Here is a 23,988-nt window from a genome sequence, read left to right on the forward strand (position 1 = left end):
GTTGTGAAGAAAGGAACCAGCAGAAAAAGAGGGGACACATGCACATTTTAATTATTTTCGGAGCCTACTGTCCAAACATTTTTGAAAATCTGACAGAGACGTTCACAGAAAATATGAGGTATTTCAGTGGGAGGCACAGGCATGTTTGCTTATCACCAGTACTTATAATCTCTTCCAACATCACGTCACAACACAACCGGCATTATTCAAGCCACAAGAAGCAAAGCCCATGGAATCCAAGGAAACAACGGGTGCTATGATACACACCTGCCCACATCTGGACTTTTGAGGCCCCGCCTCCAAACCTCAAGTAACATTCCTGACCAAGGGGCCACCAACCTCCAGGTGCAGCCTGGAAATCTCCTGGAATTAGATGTCATTTACAGACTATAGAGATCAGCTCCCCAGGGGAAAATGGATGTTTTGGAGGGAGGACTCTGCAATGACAACTCATCTCCAGGCTCCTGGAGATGAAAGAGCTTACTTGGGAGGAATAAGCTCTGTAGCAGTGTGCCCCAGAGAGATTGCAAGATGCCAATCTCCAGTTGAAACCCAAGGACTAGCTGGAATTGCAGGTCATTTCCAGGCCCCCTGGAGAAAATCCCTGGCTTTGGGATCCCATAGAGGTGCAGGGATGCCAGGCTCCAAGTGGGAAACAGTAATTGCTAATAAAAATAAACATAAAATAATTCAAGAACTTTGGCAGAGTTCTCTCTCTCTCTCTCTCTCTCTCTCGCTAGCACACCCTTGGGAAGGGCCGATCAGGTAGTGGGTGAGCAGTCAGTTGGGGTTTTATTAGGTTTACTGATGAAAAATGCTCTATGGAAAAAAAGCCTTAGGTAAGAAAGGAAGTTGTAGAAATAAAGTGAAGATGCTATACAAGATACTCACTGTGATGCGGTGGGTGATGGCCTTTTGAAGGAGATCTGCTGAAATATGCAACAAACTGGCTACAATTTGGATTTCTGTTTCACTGGGGATAACTGCAAGCTCAAAAGATTCTTCCTGTTTGGTGTATGTATATAAACAGAGAGAATAAGGACATTACTTGTAGCAAACATGAAATCCTGTAGCCATCTGATCCAAAGTGAACAATAGCATCAATCACTGGTTAATGTTAAACAAGGCTAGTATATTGTAAGGATAAAGCTCAAAAGATCATGCTTAGGTGGGTTTTAAGGGGTGTTCTTTTCATCTCTTTGGCAAATGAAATAGCTGGATTCCGGCTGAAAGGCCATAAATAGAATAGATTGGATTTTTGAAGTGTGGTGGAGATGAAGCCCACATTGCACAGATGCATGCACCCATACACAGATCCTTTCCACACGACCAATTAGGCTCTATTCACTATTTGTTTGAGTCCGCCCCCCAGTTCTGCATGAAACTGGGCCCCTTCTGGTAGGGTCCCAAAGCTGGTCCAACTTGCCCCTCAGTTGCCCCACAACAGTGGCTTCCTTTTTTTGTTTTCAGTCCTCCAGGGACCTTGCTTGTTAAAATACTGCAGTATCATAATGCAATAACTATGGTTATGTGTGTGTGTGTGTGTGTGCGTTCGTGTGTGTCTCAGGAAGCTTTACAAATAGCTGAGGAGAGAAGGGAAATGAAAGGCAAGGGAGAAAGAGAAAGATACACCCAACTGAATGCTGAATTCCAGGGAATAGCTAGAAGGGATAAGAATGCCTTCTTAAATGAACAGTGCAAACAAATAGAAGAAAACAATAGAATAGGGAGGGACCAGAGGTCTCTTCAAAAGAGATATGGAGATATGAAGAGAACATTTCATGCAAAGATGGGTATGATAAAGGACCAAAATGGTAAGGACCGAACAGAAGCAGAAGAGATTTTAAAAGGTGGCAAAATTATACAGGAGAACTATACAAGAGCGAACTTAACATCCATGATAACCACAAGGGGGTAGTTACTGACCTGGAGCCAAACATCCTGGAATGTGAAGTCAAATGGGCCTTAGGAAGTCTGAGCAACAATAAAGCTAATGGAGGTGACAGCATTCCAGTTGAACTATTCAAAATCTTTAAAGACGATGCAGTAAAAATGCTACACTCAATATGTCAGCAAATTTGGAAAACTCAACAGTGGCCACAGGATTGGAAAAGGTCAGTTTACATTCCAATCCCAAAGAATGGCAATGCCAAAGAATGTTCCAACTACCGCACCATTGCACTCATTTCTCATGCTAGCAAAGTTATACTCAAAATCTTACAAGCTAGGCTCCAGGCAATATGTGGACAGAGCTCATCAACCAAGGCATCAGGTGGTCTTGTTTTCAGGTCCACTCCACAAGAGTTGCTTGCATTTGGCCTCAGGGATGTCCAGTTGCAATGAATGTGTTTTAAATGCTTTTAAAATTTCTACTGCGTGTGCAACTGAAGTTCTTATGCTGGAATAAACTTGTTTTGTCTTAAAGGTACCACCTGATTTCTTTTTGTTCCCCTCTTTACTTTGCTGCATACTGACAAGGCTATTTGCTTTTGAGAGTTTCTTACTGGAAACATCCTCTTAAACCATTGTTACTGTTATTGTTGGTTTTAGTATAGAAAAAAAAAAGCAAACACAGCTCTGGGTGTTTTGGGGTCCTGTTGGTTTCTGGGTCTAATCAGAAATGTTTATCGGGAGAGCCTTTAAACCTTATTGGATTTAGTGCCAGGCTAGTTTGAGGACTTTTTCCTGCCACATATGCAAAACCAATTTCTCAGATCCATATCTGGGACCCTTTCTTGTATCCCTTCATCATCTGTAGCACAGCCAGATGGGACACAACAGGTCCTTTTAAGTAATGGTACTACCTATGTGGAATGTTCCTTCCTACATGCTGCCCCAATATTAGAATTAGACATTAATGAATTACAAGGACCGTTTGAACTGGTAAATTTGGTTTTAGAAATTAGCCACTGAAATCAGGTGAGAGTGTAAACTTCCTTGAACTCTCCAGGTTTTTTCTTCTCGTAAACATAGAATCATAGAATAATAGAGTTGGAAGGGACCTCATGGGTCATCTAGTCCAACCCCCTGCACTATGCAGGACACTCACATCCCAATTGGTCATCTACTGTAACCTGCAACCCCTTTGCCTTCACAGAATCAGCCTCTCTGTCAGATGGCTATCAGATGGTAATTACCATCCTATTAATGACCCCGCTGATCTCAGACAGCATGTTTCTGCTTTCAGCCCCTGCTATTTTATAATCCAGATGTTATAAAATAATCTCTCAAGCCTGTTTCTGTATTGACAATCCCACCTCAGTATAGGAAGTAAACATGACAAGTTGTGAATCACAGTCACATTCTACAGTCCTACAAACTTTGTAACACTGACTTTGTGGGTGAAAGAACTATAGTAGTAGGAACAAGATGTGGCCAATAGTACAAGGAAAGGACCACATCTGTGGGTTAAGACAGTGCACAGCTTCCAACACAACCTGGGCATGTCAGTCGTAGCCCTGAGATATGATCCGCTCCTGCTGCTTTCTCCACCCCACTGGAATGTAGTCTGGAGTATGAAGTGAGGGTAAACATTCTTCCCACTGGAGAAATCTAATCTTTCGGTTCAGGATTCTACCTGCAGAACTGAACTATCTGAACTATTTCTTCCTCAAACAACTTGAGCGGGAAGGATAGGCTAGAGGAGAAAGGGGGGAGGACACAGAAAAGAATTAGAATAATAGAATCATAGAGTTGGAAGGGGCCATACAGACCATCTAGTCTAACCCCCTGCTCAATGCAGGATCAGCCCTAAGCATCCTAAAGCATCCAAGAAAAGTGTGTATCCAACCTTTGCTTGAAGACTTCCAGTGAGGGGGAGATCACCACCTCCTTAGGCAGCCTATTCCACTGCTGAACTACTCTGACTGTGAAATTTCCCCCCCTGATATCTAGCCTATATCGTTGTACTTGTAGTTTAAACCCATTACTGCGTGCCCTTTCCTCTGCATCCAACGGGAACAGCATCCTGCCCTCCTCCAAATGACAACCCTTCAAATACTTAAAGAGGACTATCATGTCCCCTCTCAACCTCCTTTTCTCCAGGCTGAACATTCCCAAGTCCCTCAATCTATCTTCATAGGGATTGGTCCTTTGGCCCCAGATCATCCTCGTTGCTCTCCTCTGTACCCTTTCAATTTTATCTACGTCCTTCTTGAAGTGAGGCCTCCAGAAATGCACACAGTACTCCAGGTGTGGTCTGACCAGTGCCGTATACAATGGGACTATGACATCTTGTGATTTTGATGTGATGCCCCTGTTGATACAGCCCAAAAATGACATTTGCCTTTTTTACCACTGCATCACACTGCCTGCTCATGTTTAGTTTACAATCCACAAGTACCCCAAGGTCTCGTTCACACACAGTGTTACCTAGAAGTGTATCCCCCATCCAGTAGGTATGCTTTTCATTTTTCTGTCCCAGATGCAGAACTTTACACTTATCTTTATTAAATTGCATCTTGTTCTCATTTGCCCATTTTTCCATTGTGTTCAGATCTCGCTGAACTCTGTCTCTATCTTCTGGAGTATTTGCCATTCTTCCCAATTTGGTGTCACCTGCAAACTTGATGAGTAGTCCCTCCACCCCCTCATCTAGATCATTAATAAATATGTTAAAAAGTACCGGACCGAGCATCGAGCCCTGAGGTACCCTGCTACTCACCTCCCTCCAGTCTGATGAAACACCATTGACAACAACTCTTTGAGTGCGGTTCTCTAACCCAGTGGTCCCCAACCTTTCTGAGGTTGGGGACCGGCAGGGCATTGGGGCGCGGCCCGTGGCCCGCGCGGGCCACGCCCACGCATCGGGCCGCGCCCGCGAGCCGCGCCCGCACATCTGGCCGCGCCCCGCATCTGGCCGCGCCCCGCGAACCGCACCCGCACATCGGCCGCGCCCACATGGGCGCGGCCAGGCCCCAATTCCCTCTCCCCGCCCTGCCGCAGTAAGAAGCTTCCCGGGCCGCAAGCTTGCGGCCGGGGAAGTTTTTTACTGCGGGGGGGGGGCGGGGAGATGGAGCCGTGGCCCGGCGCCATGGCCTTCGCGGCCCGGCACCGGGCCGCGGCCCGCAGGTTGGGGACTACTGCTCTAACCAATTCCCTATCCACCTAACTATCTGAAAATCCAGATTGCAGTCCTTCAATTTATCCATCAGAACATCATGGGGAACCTTATCAAAAGCTTTACTAAAATCCAAGTAAACAACATCAACCGAATTTCCACAATCCAGCAAACCTGTCACTTGGTCAAAAAAGGAAACCAGGTTGGTCTGACAGGACCTGTTAGAGACAAATCCATGCTGACTTCCTTGGATCACCAAATTGTCCACCAGATGTTTGCAGATTGCTCCCTTTAATATCTGTTCCATTATCTTCCCCACAACAGAGGTCAGACTCACTGGTCTGTAGTTTCCCGGGTCATCCTTCCTCCCTTTCTTGAAGATTGGAATAACGTTTGCTCTCTTCCAGTCCTCCGGGGCATCTCAAGTCCTTAAAGAGGTCCCGAAGATGATGGACAAGGGTTCTGCAAGTTCTCTGGAAAGTTCTTTGAGCGCTCTCGGGTGTATTTCATCCAGCCCAGGGGATTTGAACTCATCCAGTGCAGCTAAATGCCTCTCCACAACCTCTCTGTCCATGTCAACCTGCCACCCAGACACTATCTCTTGGCTACTGTCATCTCTAGATGTGCCTAAACCCTTTGACCTGTGGAAAAAAAACAGATGTAAAATAGGTGCTGAGCCTTTCTGCTTTCTCTGCATCCTCCGTTAGAGTTTGTCCATCCGCACCCAACAGTGGGCCTTTTGCCTCCTTTACTTTGCGTTTGCTCCTCACATAACTGAAAAATCTTTTCTTGTTACAATGAGCTTCCCTGGCCAATCTTAGCTCACTCTCAGCTTTGGCCTTTCTGGTGATTGATCTACAGTGCCTAGTAACTTGTAGGTACTCTTCTTTAGAGCTCTGTCCTTCCCTCCATTTCCTGAACATTTTCCTTTTCTTTCTTAGTTCCTCTTGAAGTTCTCTGTTCATCCAAATAGGCTTCTTAGAGCTCCTGCAGTTTTTTCGTCTTTCTGGGATAGTCATTGAGCATGCAATAGCTCTTGTTTGAGTAGCGGCCACCCTTCACCTGCTCCCTTCCCTTCCAGCATTCTCATCCATGGTATGACACTCATCATGTCTCTGAGTTTATTAAAGTTTGCCCTACGAAAATCCAACATCCGCGTCTTCCTTGGCTCCCCATCTCAAAAGGAATTCTATGAGGACATGGTCACTTCCCCCTAGGGTCCCCACCTCCTTCACCTCATCCACCAACTCTTGCCTGTTGGTCAGTATTAAGTCCAGTATGGCTGAACCTCTTGTGGGTTCATCTTGTTGTTGTTATGTGCGAAGTCGTGTCCGACCCATCGCGACCCCATGGACAATGATCCTCCAGGCCTTCCTGTCCTCTACCATTCCCCGGAGTCCATTTAAGTTTGCACCTACTGCTTCAGTGACTCCATCCAGCCACCTCATTCTCTGTCGTCCCCTTCTTCTTTTGCCCTCGATCGCTCCCAGCATTAGGCTCTTCTCCAGGGAGTCCTTCCTTCTCATGAGGTGGCCGAAATATTTGAGTTTCATCTTCAGAATCTGGCCTTCTAAAGAGCAGTCAGGGCTGATCTCCTCTAGGACTGACCGGTTTGTTCGCCTTGCAGTCCAAGGGACTCGCAAGAGTCTTCTCCAGCACCAGAGTTCAAAAGCCTCAATTCTTTGACGCTCGGCCTTCCTTATGGTCCAACTTTCGCAGCCATACATTGCAACTGGGAAGACCATAGCCTTGACTAAACGCACTTTTGTTGGCAGGGTGATGTCTCTGCTTTTTAGGATGCTGTCTAGATTTGCCATAGCTTTCCTCCCCAGGAGCAAGCGTCTTATAATTTCTTTGCTGCAGTCCCCATCTGCAGTGATCTTGGAGCCCAGGAAAATAAAATCTGTCACTATCTCCATTTCTTCCCCTTCTATTTGCCAGGAATTGAGAGGGCCGGATGCCATGATCTTTGTTTTCTTGATGTTGAGTTTCAAGCCAACTTTTGCACTCTCCTCCTTCACCCGCATCAACAGGCTCTTTAGTTCCTCTTCACTTTCTGCCATTAGAGTGGTATCATCTGCATATCTGAGGTTGTTGATATTTCTCCCTGCAATCTTGATCCCAATTTGTGACTCCTCTAATCCCGCATTTCTCATGATGTGCTCTGCATACAAGTTAAATAGGCAAGGCGACAGTATACAGCCTTGCCGAACTCCTTTCTCAATTTTGAACCAGTCAGTGATTCCATGTTCAGTTCTCACTGTTGCTTCTTGACCTGCATATAAATTTCTCAAGAGACAAATAAGATGCTCTGGTACTCCCATCTCTTTAAGAACTTGCCACAATTTGTTGTGCTCCACACAATCAAAGGCTTTAGCATAGTCAATGAAGCAGAAGTAGACGTTCTTCTGGTACTCCCTAGCTTTCTCCATGATCCAGCATATGTTGGCAATTTGATCTCTAGTTCCTCTGCCTCTTCGAAATCCTGCCTGTACTTCTGGAAGTTCTCGGTCCACATATTGCTGGAGCCTAGCTTGTAGGATTTTGAGCATAACTTTGCTAGCATGAGAAATGAGTGCAATGATGCGGTAGTTGGAACATTCTTTGGCATTGCCATTCTTTGGGATTGGAATGTAAACTGACCTTTTCCAATCCTGTGGCCATTGTTGAGTTTTCCAAATTTGCTGGCATATTGAGTGTAGCACTTTTACTGCATCGTCCTTTAAGATTTTGAATAGTTCAACTGGAATGCTGTCACCACCACTAGCTTTATTGTTGCTCAGACTTCCTAAGGCCCATTTGACTTCACATTCCAGGATGTCTGGCTCCAGTGGGTTCATCTACCATTTGATAAATGAAATTGTCAGCCAGGCAGGTCAGAAAAGTTGCATGACTGAGGAGTAAGAAGAAAGGTTATGTAAGAAGAAAGATGCTGAACGGCAGTTATTAAAGATACGAAATCTGGAAAGTGGGAGAAATACTGGAGGGGAGCAGAAAGGTTAGGAGGAGGATGCAAGCAGCCTTTGAATCACAACAGCAAACACTTAAGCAGCATAATCTTTCCCGCAGTGCACACTCACATCGCAAGGATTAAGAAAGCCACAGCCCGCGAAAAGTCCTTAAGAGTGGCATGAGGAGATATAATAATAATAATACCGAGGCCACAAAGAGAGAGCATTACGACTAACTTGAGGCTGGCGAGGATAAAGAGAGGGAAGAGCCGGAATCTAATGTAGGAGGGCTGAGCGGCAGAAATAAATGAAACATGAAAGAGTTTGTTTTTTCCCCTTAGGCGCTCCCGGCCAGAGTGATTCGCGTTGATCCGAAAGTTGGGGCTCCTCTAAAGTTCGCCTTTTCCCAGCGCTAAAGCTTGAACGGGATGAAGTGGAGTTTGAACTGCTCAGCCGAGACGGCCAGGAATGACCGAATAGGGGAGTGGGGGGCGGGGGGGGGGAGGTGTGTGCGTGCAAGGAGCCCAAATCTTAGCGGGCAGCCAGACGTTCAAGCCGATTTCCCCTTTTCCTGCATCAAATCCCTTCTTTTGCACAACTCACCTCATCGGGGAGCTCCTGGCGTTTCCCGCGGACAAAGTTGGCAAGCCCAGGTCGAGCAGAGGCTCCGGCTGCTTCTCTCCTTCCAGCGGCCGAAATAAAAACCCGAGGGGATCGCCGCTTCCCAGCCAGCCAGCCAGCCAGCCGCACACCCCCCGAAGCGCTTTCGCCCTCGCCACAGTCCCGACTCCCGAGGAGGACCGGCCGGCGCGGGGAGAGGAGCGCAAGGGCAGCCGGAGGGGGTGGGTCGTCTTCGGGACTCCACAAGAGCACCCCCCGCCCGCTTCGCTTTCCCAGGGCCACGGGCGACCCCCGGCGAAATGGACGCGGCGAGGCAGTTCCAGAGGGCGCCTGGGAACTCTGCTGCCAAGAAGCCGCCGCCGCCGCCGCCGCCCCCCCGAACCAGGATCCCTCTTTCTCTCTGCAGGAAAGGCCAGCAAGTGACAAGTTGCTGAGGGAAAGGACGTGCTGATTGCTGCTTTTTTACTCTTTTTGCATTACCATCTCCTGCTACTGTAATAACTTGGCAAACTTCAAGCTCCAGAGTTTGTAGGACAACTGCATGTTCTAAATGTTCCTATGAGACTAGCTCACAACGAGGACAGTTTTACTCCTGGTAGCGATAAACCCTACTAAAAGATAAAATTGCAATAACTTGCCAAGCAAAACGAACTCAAGTTGAGCATAGTTGACTATTTGCCAAGAACAACTGAGCATTACTTTACAAAATACTTTCGCTTACTCTTCCTGTTGATTGGGCCAACAAAGCTGCTGCTAACGCTCAGTGAAGCTTCTTCTAGTTACCTTGATACCAATAAGTCTAAAGGGCACTTTGTCTTAAAATATATTTTATTCACTGATAGTGTCCTCCTGCTTTTACTTATTTTTGAAACTGCGACTTAATTAAGTCTATGGGGAGCGCGCAGGTTTCTCATGGCTAAAACTTTAACGTGCAAGAGAACGCTCACTCCTTAATCAACTATGGCTCCCGGTTAACGCCCTAGGGATCAAGAACAAGAGAAAAATACTAACTCCTTACACAAGACTAAACAGACAAGAATAGGAGACTATTTCACTTCAACCAATACTAATAAGCAAAAAAACAGGTGTTTTCAATTAGAATGGCCAACTGCTTGGTCCCACTGGAAGGTCAGTGCTGTGAATAAGAGGAGTGTACAGAGGATGAATTAAGTATGTCTGATAAGAAGGCTGTTTGTGAAGTTACAACTGATATTGACACCGAACCTGAAGTAAGACTTACAAGGGAACAACTTCCCCAAATGATGTCTGATACAGGGGAGCCCTGATCACCTGTGGATTACAACCAAACTGAACTGATTGCAAAGACAGTCGATTATATCTTTAGAAGTATGAATGATATTAGAACGCATCGTGAAACTCTTCTGAAATTGGAAAATTGACATCTGCAGTCTATAAATTGCAGCAAGTGAAGCCTTGCATTCATTCATGACTTCCTCACATTCGAATCTAGATCCCTTTCTTGCATCCAATACTATTAGTGAAACTAAATGGATGCAATTTTTCTCTGTTCTGTATAATGATTCCCCATCTGAAGTATTTACACCTGAAATCTTTAGATATAATTCCTCAATGGCCGCAGGCCACCATCTCTGAAATCAAACAACTGATACAAGAATTAAAATGTGGTAAGGCTCTTGGCAGTAACTTTATCTCCTCATACCTATTAAAATCTAATATTGATTGTGGGCCCCTATTTTGGCATCACTCAGTGCAGGAAATCCCTCCCAGACTGCAGTTCTTCCCTCCTGATTGGAAAAGCAAAAGGGGGGAAGGCGAGGCTGGCTGGGCAGGGCCACGGAGTTGCTTGTTGTCACTCACACGGGGCGAAAGAGAGAGCGAGGCCGTGTGTTGCGCTGGGGCGCGTCACTTGAGACTTTGGCGCGGCTGGGAACGTGTGCGCACAAGTTGGAGGGCATCGGCATCTGCAGCAGGGGGAACTAAGCCGCCTCCCCCCCCCTATTTTGTCTTCTTCCTTTCCTCTTTGCAAGTTGGAGCCCTCGGGGTTCGTTGGAGTCTCGAGTGGATTTAATGAGAGGGACTTGGCAGGCAGAAGCAGCCTAGCCGTTGCCGCCGAGGCAGATGGGAAAAGAGGGGCGCAGGTCCTGTAGGCATCCATTAGAGGCGCCTGTGCCCCTTTGAGGGTTCTCCCATGGCTGGGGATGTGTGGCTTCCTCCTCTCCGCCAGCGCAAGAAACCTGCTTTGGCCTTCAGGCGGTGTGCTAGTAAAGTTGGTCTGGAGTCCGATTCTGCTGGCTTCAGTTTGGAAATAGGAAGCATTTTTAATTCTTAGTGACCTGGCTGCTTTGTGAAAACTAAATTGAATCATCTGGACCTTGTTGGGAAAGTTGTTCATGTGTGTTTAAAAGCAGACTTGTTCTGAAGTGTCTCAGCCATTTACTTCCAAGTAAGAGGAGTATGATTATAGGCTTAGGCCTTTTCAGTGCTCCCACCCTTTTTGGCAAGGTTTTAAGGCATAAGCACGCACATCCATCTGCAATGCAGGAGGAGATGCTTAGCTATCTGTCTTGGCGCTCTCTAGCCAGCTCCTACAGTCACGTACTAGCTTCCAAAGCCCCTGTTGATCTTTCCCAGTGATCTCCTAGGGAAAGTAATTCCTAAGTCTGTTGAAGGCAGTGGCTGAGACTGGAGTGGCTCTGCATTGGGTTGGAGGTCCATTGGCATAGTTCAGCCAAAATTAAGATCCAGAAGGTAGGTCAGGCATCCCATTCTGTGCTCCACCTGTCCTCAGTGGCTCCCCTGTCAGCCCACGTCCCTCTGCAGGGGCAGCAAGAGCTCTGTCCCCAGAACTCCAGGCCTTCTGAAGGTTTGGGTGGAGGGGCACCTGCAACAGAGTGAGATGGTGCAATGGCAAGGTGGCTTTGCTTTGGCCTGGAAGTGTAGAACCTCTGCAAGTATAAGATCGGATCACATTCCCTCATGCTGTGCTGCCTTGTGGGGAGCCTGAGATAGTGTAGTTGGTGTGGCTTGGTCCAGTGATCACACAGTCTGTGTGTACACGGCAGCAAAGTTGGCATCTGGGCTTATTGCAAGCTCTGGTACCAGTGTCCCTGCTGAAATTAGATGTTGTATTATTGTAAATGAAGAGTTGTTTAAGATTAACAGAGATTCATTTCTTTTTTTTTCTTGTACTTATTTTTGTTAAAATGCTGCCCAGGCCCTTTCTAAAGCACCAAATCCCCACTCTGTCAAAATGTACATTCAACAAGCATATTAAATGGAGACTATTTCAGCAGTAATAATAACAATCAACCCTCCATGACACTGACCTCAATAATCTACACAATATTTATGACCTCCTCCTCTCTATATCAACCCCATCTGGTACTTGATGAAGATCTCTCTATTCTGTATACCCCCTCATTATAGAATGTACCTAGTTCCACATTTCATATAATTTCCCCATGTTCTTATTGTTCTGAATATATGTTAATTTGATTAATAAGAAAGTCTCATTGATGTTATTACACCAAGTAAATCAGGAACTTTTTTTCCAGTATCTCTCAAAATTGCTAATCTTAGCATATGAAATACCATAGAGAGTTGTTGTGACTGTATTTCTGGAAAATAATTCAATAATATGTTTTCTGGGTTTGATGGTAACTTTATTTTAAGACAATTTGATATCATTTGAACTTTGTGGTAGTGGGGGTGGTTCAGGAGCAGGTGGTGGTGGTGGAGGAGGAGGAGCAGGAGGAGGAGTTGCAGGAGGAACAGGAGGAGAAGTTTGTCCAGTGTGTTATTCTCTAGTCCATCCAGATTATAATACATATCTTTGAGCCAAAGAGGCTTATCCCTCTTTGGTGTTCTGGGAAGCTCTTCATCTGGCAGAGGTTTCTTTTCTTTGCCCAGAAAGTTCTTCTCTTTGGCTGCAGTACACTGAGACCAGACCTCAATTAGGCAGATAACAGCAACCAAAATCAGAATGAAGGCGGTCAATGAAATAACCAAGACCAGCTTGTTTCCACATCCTTATGCTGGAATCCCCTCATTTGCTAGCCTGCCTGAAGGCTTCTCCAGTTTTGGTGTGCTTGCTGTGGTCATATCAGCTGCATCCAAGGAGGGCCAAATATTCCATAGGGAGGAGGTTTCATTGACGTGATCACTAAAGAGTTTCATGAGGTCTGTTTCAGTGATCAGTTCTGCACAAGCTACCTGGAGTGTGGGTGACGTGCAATCTATTTTCAGGATGCGGATCATGTGAGAGACGAGTTTCCTCACCGGTGTGTTTGGGATGAGGTCAGTCAACATCTCGTTCAGCTCATTTTCAAAGGCTTCACCCTCACCCTGAACGTTGTCATCTTGACGTGGCAAGAAGCCTGAAGGGGGAGAAATGGAAGTCCCCTGAGGTGAGGGCTCATTCAAGGAGGGTTCTGAGTTACCTGCCGAGATTTCTCCTGCAACATGTTTAGTTCCCTGTACGAGCGGTTTCAGCAGCTCTTCTTTAGTCAATATCTGTGACCCAAGTACCTTCTTCAGTCCTACCACAGAGTTTTCACCATTAGGGAGGTTAGTCATGTCACTGTCTTCACTGTCCACTTCCATGGAGCCTTTGGGCTCAAGAACATTCGTATGAGAGTCTGGAATGGAGCGTTTCCAAGGGGATGGCAGAGCTAGCCCCATAAGAGGCCCCAGTAACATCCAACGGAAGAGCTTAGCATAAGCCATATCAGCAAGGTGTATGCCACTAAGCAGGTCTTTGCAGACTGCACAGCAACCACTGTGGGCAAGCTTTATGTATGTCTGAAGATGTTTGTGACATCATTTAGCAGAATACTCAGCATCATAGCCTAGCCATCCCTATGGCAACGATGAAGGCTTTGCTTGAAAGGCAAGGGCTGATGGGCTTGAGACGCTGAAAGCAGCTGGGTATTGGCTACAGGTTACCGAATCATAGAATCATGGCGCTGAAAGGGGTCTCCAAGGTCACCTAGTCCAATCCCCTGCACAGTGCAGGAAACCTAACTACCTTGGCCCCCACAGTGATCCCAAGTCCATGCCCAGTGGGGCTTTTTCCCTTCTTTCGCTTCTTTTTTACTAGGGTCAAGAAGTTAATGTGGGGTCTAAGATCTTCTAAGTAAGCTGAATTTGTATTATTAAATTTATCTCTGCAGTTCCTTCCAGACTAAAATTAAAGCTTAACTAAAAGGAGACACCTAATGCAGTGGGTTTAAGTATAACAGATGAAGACTATATTTTACTGCTCATTGTAAGTTTATACTATTATGTAGTTAGTGTGGGGTCTTAGATTTCTTATGCAAGCTGAATCTGTATTATTAAATATATCTCTGCAGTGACTCCCAGTCTAAATTTAAAGCATAACTAAAAGGAGGCACCTAATCGAGGAGGTGTAAATGTAACCAACAAAGACTTTATTTTACCATATCTTATATTAACAACTTATACTTATACAACTTATACTTATATAACAACATATTTTTTTCTTCTGTACAACTAAGTAGGCCTCTTTTCCTAAATGTGGTGGAAATGTGGATGGCTCTAAGATTGTGTTAAGTATAAATTGTTTTATAGGTGTTATGGGACACCAAAAATGACCGTTAAAATTGTTAAAAACTATGTAAACAAATGTTGGAAAGGTGTTAACAAAGTAGGCTTCTCTTCTTAAATGTGGTGGAAACGTGAAAAAGTTAATTAGCTTTGGGCAAAAGTTTATAACATTGTGTAGTTAATGTGGGGTCTTATATTTCCAAACGAAGACTATATTTTACTATTCTCGGTATTAATAACTTGTCTCTATTCTATATTTCTATCCTTATGGAAATAAAAAATATATAATAAAAAAATAACAAAATTCCTCCCCTCACTGGCAGTCTTCAAGCAAAGGTTGAATACACACTTTTCTTGGTCACTTTAGGATGCTTTGGGCTGATCCTGCATTGAGCAGGGGGTTGGACTAGATGGCCTGTATGGCCCCTTCCAATTCTATGATTCTATCCTGAATAAGTTGTTTAACATCTCAGCTTTGTCTATAAACCATTTTCTCCAGGTACATATTTTACACAGAGACATTCCTCCATAATTAGTAGCACCTTCTGCTTCCATTATTCTGCTACTCAAATTGTATCTGCTATTAGCAAATTCCTTATAAGCTCCTTATTGTTTCTCAACATATTAAGATATTAAGATAGCCTAACAGAACTGTAAGTGGATGCCAAGCGATCTCACAATGAATAATTTCTGTTAGAATCTGATGTATTTCTTACCAAAACATTTTCACCAAACCCATCGAATATGGATAGAAATACCAACATGCTTTTTAACATCTCCACAACTGAAAGAGGATATCAATGCCATTTTTGGCATTCTTGGTAGGGTATAAGCCATTTTCGGTCAAACCCAATCAAAACACTTTGTCAGAGGTGTGTTTTAATCACGTTTAATAGAAACAACACTAAAACTTTATTATAGATTATGTAAATATGCATAACTTGAGAGAGATCAGTCACTCTCTTCATCTTCTTCATCTTCTTCACCTTCACCTTCACCATCCCCCTCTCCACTTTCTGGTCCTTCACTCATAACTTCTGTTGAAGGGGGGTTCTCCGATTTCTCAGCAGAGCTCTCTATGCTTCATCTGCTGCTGAAGATGCTGCTTTTGGACTAATGGCCTCTGTTGTTTCTGAACTCTTTTTCTCAATGGACTTATCAGAAGGAGTAGAAGGTACTGGTGGAGGTGGTTCAGGAGCAGATTGTGGTGGTGGTGGAGGAGGACAAGAAGGGGGATCAAGAGAAGCAGTAGGAGGAGCAAGTTCTGCTGGTGATGGTGGTGGAGTAACAGGGGGAATCCGTTATTCCAGCAGTTCCCATCCTCCAACTGGTCAGATCCTCTTCCTCGAAGGATTCTTCATTATGCAGTTTGTCCAGTGTGTTATTCTCTAGTCCATCCTGATTATAATACATATCTTTGAGCCAAAGAGTCTTATCCCTCTATGGTGTTCTGGGAAGCTCTTCATCTGGCAGGGGTTTCTTTTCTTTGCCCAGAAAGCTCTTCTCCTTGGCTGCAGTACACTGAGACCAGACCTCAATTAGGCAGATAACAGCAACCATAATCAGAATGAAGGCGGTCACTGAAATAACCAAGAGCAGCTTGTTTCCACATCCGTATGCTGGAATCCCCTCATTAGCTAGCCTGCTTGAAGGCTTCTCCAGTTTTGGTGTGCTTGCTGTGGTCATATCAGCTGCATCCAAGAAGGGCCAAATATTCCATAGGGAGGAGGTTTCATTGACGTGTTCACTAAAGAGTTTCATGAGGAGGTCTGTTTCAGTGATGAATTTCGCACAAGCCTCCTGGAATGTGGGTGACGTGTAATCTAGTTTCAGGATGCGGATCATGTGAGAGACGAGTTTCCTCACCGGTGTGTTTGGGATGAGGTCAGTCAACTTTCTCGTTCAGCTCATTTTCAAAGACTTCTCCCTCACCCTGAATGTTGTCATCTTGACGTGGCAAGAAGCATGAAGGGGGAGAAACAGAAGTCCCCTGAGGTGAGGGCTCATTCAAGGAGGGTTCTGAGTTACCTGCCGAGATTTCTCCTGCAACATGTTTAGTGCCCTGTAGGAGCCGTTTCAGCAGCTCTTCTTTAGTCAATATATGTGACCCAAGTACCTTCTTCAGTCCTACCACAGAATTGTCACCATTAGGGAGGTTAGTCAAGTCACTGTCTTCACTGTCCACTTCCATGGAGACTTTGGGCTCAAGAACATTCGTCTGAGAGTCTGGAATGCAGCATTTCCAAGGGGACGGTAAAGCTAGCCCCATAAGAGGCCCCAGTAACATCCAACGGAAGAGATTAGCATAAGCCATATCAGCAAGGTGTATGCCACTAAGCAGGTCTTTGCAGACTGCACAGCAACCACTGAGGGCAAGCTTTATGTATGTCTGAAGATGGTTGTGACATCATTTAGCAGAATACTCAGCATCATAGCCTAGCCATCCCTATGGCAACGATGAAGGCTTTGCTTGAAAGGCAAGGGCTGATGGGCTTGAGACGCTGAAAGCAGCTGGGTATTGGCTACAGGTTACAGAATCAGAATCATGGCGCTGAAAGGGGCCTCTGGGGTCACCTAGTCCAATCCCCTGCACAGTGCAGGAAACATAAGTACCTTGGCCCCCACAGTGACCCCAATTCCATAACCAGATGACACATCTTTTGAAATGTTTTAAATTTACTGTCATAATAGTACAATACTCATGTTGTGCTAAGTATAATAGTCATACCATGTACAGCATATCCCTATTGCCCAAAATTTATCTCTTCCTTACAAATTTATGGATATGGATTTTAATGTGCATCTAGGACAATAATCGTAGAATCAGAAGGAGTAGAAGGTGTTGGTGTTGGTGGTGGTTCAGGAGCAGGTGGTGGTGGTGGCGGCGGATGCGGTGGAGAAGGAGCTGGAGCAGTAGGAGGAGGAGCAAGTTCTGCTGGTGATGGTGGACAAGTCTGCCAGATTAAGCTTAAGGTTCTGGTAATCACCTTTAAGGCCATACACGGTTTGGGCCCAGTGTACCTGACAGACCGCCTTCCTGCCTATACCCCCAAAAGAGTCTTACACTCTGCCACCTCCAACTAGCTGCGGATCCCTGGCCCCAGAGAAGCGCGTCGGACCTTCTTGGTCCTGGCCTCCACCTGGTGGAACGAGCTCTCTGAGGAGATCAGAGCCCTGCCCGAACTTCCACAATTCCGCAGGCCCTGCAAGGGGGATCTCTTCCACCAGGCATTTGCTTGAGGCCGACCGACCAACTCAGAACACCTGCTGGTCCCTCCAGACACCTGCCCATGACTCTCCAAAAGTTACTGTTAATTGTTATTATATTATAAATGTGATTTTGTAATCTTTTGATGTTTTATTGAAAGTTGGTTTGATGTTATAGTCTGTATAATGTTCCATGTAAGTTGTAATGTTCTGTGTAAACCGCCAAGAGCTGCAAAGAAATGGGTGGTATAGAAATCTAAATAAATAAATAAATATACAAGAGAGAGAATTTACTTTGCAAAACTGATTTTTCTCTGCATGGTGAACTGCCTCTTTGGTGCTTTAAGCGTCTTTTAAGCATTGTTTCTGAAATAGGCTTTTCACCGATACATTTCTCTCCTGCCTGCTTCAGACGCTCTATTAGTCATGCAGAGAAGCTCCTGGCCTAATGATCCAGCTGGTTCAGTATTGTCAATCTCAATTTCGGACAGCTCTCCAAGTTCTAAATCAGCCTTTCTCAGCTTTTTATCATTGAGAAATCCCTGAAACATTCTTCAGACTTGAAGAAGTGGTGTGATCGTGCAGAATATGGTTGGGAAGCATAGCTGTGTACATGCCTACCCTGGGCCCCTCCCATTCCCACTATCTCCAGTCCCATCATTTTGGGGGGGGGGGAGTCAAGGTGACCATATATCACCCAATATCAATATCACCCAATAAATGTTTAACACATTTAAAAAATATATAACAAATTAATTAACTCCCACCCATTCCAGAGCTGTCAAGAAACCCCAGGGTTTGATGAAACCCTGGTTGAGAAAGTCTAGTAGCACCTTAGAGGAGGGAAAGAGATTTCATAGGTGTGGACTTTTGAGACTCAAGAGTTGAAGTTCCCTTTGTCAGATACAAGCGGGAGTGGAGACCCCTGAGTCCTTATATCCCAGTCTGAATGTGAGAGGGGTATTGCAAAGAAAGGAGTCAGGATGCAGAGGTACAATGCAAAATGTAATCAGCTTGATTAGAGCACGGGGAAATGTTTGGGATTAGAGAAAGCCACCATTTGTAATGAAAGAACAATTTGATTCCTGTTTAGCACTTGGATGAGGAGTCCGTCAAACTTGTGAATGAACTCAGGTTCAGTTGTCTCATATTGTAATCTCTCCTTGAGGCTTCTCTCAGGTCTGCCATTCTTAGGTCAGCAATGGAAAGTCCTGGGAGATTTAAATGTTCTTCCTTAAGTTTTAGAATGTTGTGATTTTTGATGTCAAATTCATGCCCATTTATTCTTTTATGCAAGGACAGACTTGTTGGCCCCCTCCATTCTCTACATCATCGAATCATAGAGTTGGAAGGGGCCATACAGGCCATCTAGTCCAATCCCCTGCACTGTGCAAGATCATTGTTGACATTCATTGGGGACTGCAGCAAAGAAATTAAAAGACGCTCCTGGGGAGGAAAGCTATGGCAAATCTAGAAAGCATCCTAAAAAGCAGAGACATCACCCTGCCAACAAAAGTGCGTCTAGTCAAGGCTTTGGTCTTTCCAGTTGCAATGTATGGCTGTGAACGTTTGACCATAAGGAAGGCCGAGCGTCAAAGAATTGAGGCTTTTGAACTCTGGTGCTGGAGAAGACTCTTGCGAGTCCCTTGGACTGCAAGGTGAACAAACCGGTCAGTCCCAGAGGAGATCAGCCCTGACTGCTCTTTAGAAGGGCAGATCTTGAAGATGAAACTCAAATACTTTGGCCACCTCATGAGAAGGAAGGACTCCCTGGAGAAGAGCCTAATGCTAGGAGGGATTGAGGGCAAAAGAAGAAGGGAATGACAGAAAATGAGGTGGCTGGATGGAGTCACTGAAGCAGTAGGTGCAATCTTAAATGGACCAAGGAATGGTAGAGCAGTGGTCCCCAACCTGTGGGCCACGGCCCGGTGACGGGCCGTGAAGGCCATGGCGCCGGGCCGCGGTTCCCTCTCCCCGCCCCCCCCCGCAGTAAAAAACTTCCCAGGCTGCAAGCGATGTGCGGGCGGGGCAGTTGCCCTGCCGGTCCCCAGCCTAAAAAAAGTTGGGGACCACTGTGATAGAGGACAGGAAGGCCTGGAGGATCATTGTCCATGGGGTCGCGATGGATCGGACAAGACTTTGCACCTAACAACTAAACAATATAAAGGTAAAGGTATCCCCTGTGCAAGCACCGAGTCATGTCTGACCCTTGGGGTGATGCCCTCTAGCGTTTTCATGGCAGACTCAATACGGGGTGGTTTGCCAGTGCCTTCCCCAGTCATTACCGTTTACCCCTCAGCAAGCTGGGTACTCATTTTACCCATCTTGGAAGGATGGAAGGTTGAGTCAACCTTGAGCCAGCTGCTGGGATTGAACTCCCAGCCTCATGGGCAGACAGCTTCAGGCAGCATTTCTGCTGCCTTACCACTCTGCGCCACAAGAGGCTCTCTTTATATATATATATAAAAAGATTTCAGACTTTGAGTGGGGAGTTTTTACTTCCTGTTCCTTGGCTACCACGTGAGGAAAAAACTCTGGTGGCAAACAGGGGGGCAAGCAAGCCATGTGGATGCTGAAAAAGATGAGAAGAGCTACCCCAAGGCAAAAAAACAAAAACAGGGGATAACGCAGCATAACAACTGAATGAGTCCTCTGTAAGGAAAATGTCATATATCTGCATTACTATCATAGTTTGCATTACCACTGCTAGTGAGTTCTACTGTGCATTCTGTACAATCAACGTGTTCTCCATATTATGAAATCATGTGACTCTTTTCCATCTTTCACAGCACAGAATCCCCTAGTACTTTGCAATATGGAAAACAGGGCTTCACAGCTGTCCTATAAGTCTGGTTGACATTTCATACACACACCCTCTCCTTAACAAACTGGAAAATTGGGCAGACAACACAAATCTTCTGAATACTGAACAAGCAAATTTTAGAAAGGGCCATAACACAATTGATCATTGCTTGACCCTGATGTCCTTGATTTAAAAAGACACTAAATATACTAAAAATGCCCTAAAAATAACAGGGGTTACCAGAGTTTTCCGGACTCTCAGGCTGCCAGCTGTCCACGCCCCTCCCCGATGGCAACCCGGTGCAGCCTCAGGACGCCGCCTCGCAGACTTGTCCTTACCCACAGGGACTTACAGACTTGGCGAGCCAGGCAAGCCAGACGGAGGCTGAGAAAGACAGGATGTGGGTTGGCGGCTCACGAGGTGACGGGATGGCCCGAAAGCTCTGGAGGGGAGGAGATGTCGCCGGAGGCTTTGGCGGCAGTCATGAAGCTGCGCCCGATGGTGTGGGGCTCGACGGAGCCGAAAGACGCTGAGAATAGTCAAAGGGACTGGCCAGTGGAGGTTGGGAGGGCTGAGAGGGAAAGTAGCGGCTGGGAAAAGTGGTGTGGTTTTTGAGACATCGGGCGGCCAGAGAATGGAGGAAGGGCATGCAGGGGGGTGGGAGGAAGGCATGTTAGGGGAAGATACATAAACGGAGTAGGGAAATTGGGTGGGGTTGGTGGATTGGTCCAGAAACGGAGATAAGAGGGAGAGCCTGGGAAATGACAGGAGAAAGAAGGCACAATAAAGAGACACAGAAAGCTTATTGAGTGCCTCTGGCTCGTTATTGACTCTGGAGGCGAAGGAGCCATGGGACCCCGAGGAAGAGGTGAGCCCAGGTGCCGCCGAAGCCCGGCCAGTGTGGGACAATCCCTCCCCTCCCCCCGTCTGGAGAGAAGTGCAAGGCCAGTGGACAGTAGCTGAGCCCTGGGAAAGCAGGCAAAGGGAAGGGTCGCCACCCTCCTTCCCCCCACAAAGCCTGACAATGCTGCATTTGTTGATTTAGTTTCTGCATTTGTCCCCATAGATCGTATTAGACTTGAGCATAAAGTGGCAAATATCGACAGGAAGTTACTTTGCATATTAATGCAACTCTACTCAGATCTCACAGTTAAGGTTAGATCTACAACACAAGCTGAACTTACAGACCCAATTCCTTTGAGAAAATGTGTCAAACAGGGATGCCTTTTGGCCCATTTTTTGTTTAATTTTATATTAAGGTTTTGCATAAACCTTCAAAATACCTTTATTAGGAAAATTTGGGTCTTCCTCAAGGCATGCCGTCTGCCTTCCTCAGAACTGAGGTTAGTCTTCCATCTATAACTTCCAGAGTATACCTGAAACTCCTTAAATTCTATTTCAGACTTGTCAATAAACCTGAGACCCACCTAGTCAAACTCAGCTTTCAGTTTTATTTAGAAAAGAACTACTGGACTACTATTCTTTCCCCTATTTTGCATTTGTATGGACTACCTTCCCTTGATTTGATCAAAACTTGGGGCATTTGTAAAATCCAAGATTGGGCTTGTGGAATCCTGTCCAAAACTCTATATTTTCCAGGTGGTGTCCAAGGCATAAATATGCCAGATTTTTTTCTGGCTATTTAGATGGTCTAACAAATGCCTACCTAAGAAAAGCTTTTACTACTATAAGCTTTCAGGCCTTTCCTTCCACATATCTGCATATCTCACTAGATTGCCAGTTGTGCCCTTCTGAGCTTAATCAATCACATCTTATTCATGATGCCCTGCACTGCCCACTATACAATGATGTTCAAATTAAGTTAAACACAATACTGGCTACTGTCTCTGTCTCTGATGACTATAAAATAATATTTATCTTGGCATATGTTTTCCCTCCTGTCACTTTATGGCTGCTAATTTCATTTCTATCAGTATTAGGAAAAGTTTTGTTTCAAGCATGGCTGAGGAATTCTCTTTCTAGCCAATGTAATTTTTAGTCTTTTTAATAACTTCTTACCAATTTTATTTTCATATTGTATCATGGAAAAAGGAGGATTCTGATCACTTGTTTTTAATGTGACCACCGAAACTGCTGTCATATATCCAAACTGCATGTTAAGTTAGGTCAGGGTTCCTCAAAGCTGATTCACTTTCCTTGTAGTCACATAGCAGCTGCATGGAGTGTCATTTAAAAAATGCAAGGAGTTCAATTCTGCTTGGAACTGCAGTGTTAATGGAGGAGGGGCTCCTGCCTTCCCTCTTGGGCCCATTTCCCTTGCAGAAGTGTGCTGGTAGAGAGCTATGTATGTAACTGGAACTGCATGTGGAATATTCTGAGCATATACAGTTTCAAAGCCACACAAGTAATTCAACTGCTGGGGCCATTTTGGCTTCAAGATACCACAGTTCCAATCAGAATCAGGTACCTGACTTAAAAACAAAAAACAAAAACAAAACAAAAACATTCCCCATAGCTGCAGTGTGACTGTAAGGGAAGTAAGTCAGATCTGAGGAACCCTAATCTGACTCATCAAAGAATATAAGGCATTTGGCCCTTAGTTGGGTGTAGCAATGGCTGAGGAACTAGCTCTGCCTCTTCTCCATCATTACCACAAAAGGAATGAAGATGGATCAAATTATGAATATTGAAGAATATTTCCAGTGACTGAAGAGGCTCTAACAATAACACCTTGAATGAGTAAAAATGTAACATACCTCACATGAGGTAAAACAGATGTTCCCCAGCTGAAGAATACCAGCAAGCACTGCCCAGATTGAGGTCACCTGGTCATCAGAGAGGCCTACCACCTGGAGAGCCTTAATCAAGACCAGAAAGTCTTGATTGTCTTGCTTTCCTGGGAGATCACATGCTCTGCCCTGTGAAAAACAACACAAATCCAGAGATAGGAATGAGTTATCATTAGATAAACTTCCTTCTTGGCAGCTTGTAGCCCCTCACTGCCAAAATCTGAAGTCTAATTTCAATGTACATTCAAGGACAGAACTAGGAAGACAATATATGCCTCAGTGTAAGCCACAGTGTAGATACCAAAGTCAAGGAATGATACTGTAGAGGTTTTCCCACTAGGAAGCATCATTATGTTATCATATGAGGCCTCCAAGATTTAATGGAAGAGTTGTGAGTTTTTGCATTGTGGAGGGGGTTGGTCTAGATCAGGGGTAGTCTAGATCAGGGTGGCCAACGTTTGCTGGCAGCGGCTCATGGGAATTGTAGTCCATGGACATCTGGAGGACCACAGGTTGACTACCCCTGGTCTAGATGACCCTGGAGGTCTTTTCCAACTCTATGATTCTATGAGTTCAAGAAAGAAGCTAGCTGAGATTTCTCTGCCTTCTCCTTCCTGTAATTTGTCCTAAAATTCTTCTCTGGAAAGGAGACTGTGGAACCAATGAAGACTCAAGTAAAACTACCTTCTGCTTATAGCTTACATCTGTGGAAGAGAGAGAAAGAGGAGATTTTACCTGATTCTCCATCATTATTTTTGCATATATAGATTTTATTTTTAGCTAAATTGGAAACATTACAAAGAAAAGAAAAAGGGTAATAAAGAATTAATGTATACATCCTACAAAGAATGAAATCTCTGATGTTCTTGTTGTCAAATCTTATTAATATATTGGTTGTTTTTTTCTTGCCACTGCTTTAGAATTGACTCTAAAAATCTTTTCAATACCAGTCTGTTCTTCTTCTTGTAAATATTTATGTATTGACTTCTTGTTCTAGATCTTTCTTATCAAATTCCTCTGGGATCCGCTGAAGTCTGATATTCTGGTTTC

The 23,988-nt window shown here is 45.1% G+C and overlaps 1 protein-coding gene across 6 annotated transcripts in view; it reads right to left on the minus strand.

Moving 5' to 3' along the window:
- The window catches only part of MYO15B (myosin XVB), a 111,847-nt gene extending 88,790 nt beyond the window's left edge, over window positions 1-23,057 (minus strand). For 4 of the 6 annotated variants that reach the window (XM_077327769.1, XM_077327771.1, XM_077327772.1 and 1 more), the window contains exons 1-2: window positions 8,614-9,069; window positions 892-1,005 (exon numbers count right to left, since the gene is read on the minus strand). The gene's annotated coding sequence lies outside the window, so the exon portion shown is untranslated. Of the gene's footprint in view, window positions 1-891; window positions 1,006-8,613; window positions 9,070-20,428; window positions 20,496-22,905 lie in introns of those variants that run through there. The other 2 variants (XM_077327770.1, XM_077327773.1) reach the window with 2 other exon arrangements.
- Between the last annotated feature and the right edge of the window lie 931 nt (window positions 23,058-23,988).

This window comes from Paroedura picta, chromosome 3 (assembly GCF_049243985.1).
Source record: "Paroedura picta isolate Pp20150507F chromosome 3, Ppicta_v3.0, whole genome shotgun sequence".
Classification (NCBI taxonomy): Eukaryota; Metazoa; Chordata; class Lepidosauria; order Squamata; family Gekkonidae; genus Paroedura; species Paroedura picta.